This window comes from Carex rostrata, chromosome 3 (genome assembly GCF_964058835.1).
Source record: "Carex rostrata chromosome 3, lpCarRost1.2, whole genome shotgun sequence".
NCBI classification, from domain to species: domain Eukaryota; kingdom Viridiplantae; phylum Streptophyta; class Magnoliopsida; order Poales; family Cyperaceae; genus Carex; species Carex rostrata.
This window is the reverse complement of record NC_135920.1, coordinates 13,044,659-13,046,022: the sequence shown is the minus strand read 5'-3', so window position 1 is coordinate 13,046,022 and position 1,364 is coordinate 13,044,659. Positions and strand designations below refer to the sequence as shown.

General features: G+C 32.3%; 1 non-coding gene across 1 annotated transcript; it reads left to right on the top strand.

The window, feature by feature from the left end:
• Positions 1-331: 331 nt before the first annotated feature.
• Positions 332-402, top strand: TRNAG-GCC (transfer RNA glycine (anticodon GCC)). Its single transcript has one exon. It is a non-coding gene; the product is annotated as a tRNA-Gly (tRNA).
• Positions 403-1,364: the final 962 nt, after the last annotated feature.

Here is a 1,364-nt window from a genome sequence, read left to right as displayed (position 1 = left end):
CGATTAATCGAAAATAATTAAAAATAATCGGTCATATTAGAAAATAATCGTCCAACAAGTCAAAAAAATTCATAACAGTTTGACCACCGCCAACGACTAATTAGCCAATCAATTGACCTAAAATGACGTTTTTTACAACACTGGCATACAGTACATTTTTTTGTTTCTTCCACCGTGCACATCATTTTTTCCAATACTAATTGAGTACGGTGGTTTGCATATTGCAATGTATGGATGGATGGATGTGGCGACTTGGGTAGTTGGGTTACGATTTTAGGAGGAGACGTGTTCCGTTTAGAATATAACAATACTAAAAAAGGTTTACAACAAAGCACCAGTGGTCTAGTGGTAGAATAGTACCCTGCCACGGTACAGACCCGGGTTCAATTCCCGGCTGGTGCAAAACATCTTCTTTTTCCCCTTTTAGAGGGAGATTACTTAACTTCAATTAATTAATATTTTGAACTTAAATGTTAAAATAAAACTTTGGACATGATTATTTTCTATGTATAAATGATTACGAAACTCTAACTATGTTTTGTTTGGTTCAAACTTTTGTAAAAACATAATGATGTGGATAATTTCTCGACGTTGATATTTTAACTTATTGATTCGTAAAAAATAATTTGTTTTTATGTGCATGTAACAAAAATAATGGATATTAAGTCTAATAGTTTTATTTTGGAATATAAATTTTAGAATTCTGTTTATTACAAAATTGAAAAGTAGAGGTGTGATGGAGTTAAATAAAGGAACCCACATCCTCTCCATTATCTGATAAAGGAATCTTACAATTACTAGATTTGGACGGTTCTTTTTAACTTGGCACAAATCACAAAGCACAATAATAGTGCCTCCAGCGGTGGTCATCCCAAATCGGTTGAGATTTAATCTCAAACCATAAAGTGATGGGAATCCTCTACAGTACCTGAGAGGATACGAATCCCATATAAAGCGGGGTTATTTTTTCATATGCCTCTCAACTTGACCTAGTTTTCTCATTTTGAAATCCAACATTCCACTATTAAAAAATATGAAAAATTACAGATATTTGAACATTCCTCTATTAAAAAATAAAATTAATTTTGAAATCCAACATTGCAGGAATGAGTTGTGTTGTCCACATATCATGTCTTCAAAATATGAAGAAATTCATGTTTCATACTACATCAAATGACTTACAGTTCCACGGTTCAAAATTACCAGTCCTAAATGGTACTCCAAACTATGCTTAAATTGCATGAAGGTTGATTGTTAGTCAGAGTTGTCAAGACCAAATCAAAATTTGTACAAACTTAAATTAAACGATCTGGATCTCTATATATCTAAAAAAATCAGGAAACAATCATTTATGGACCCTCCTA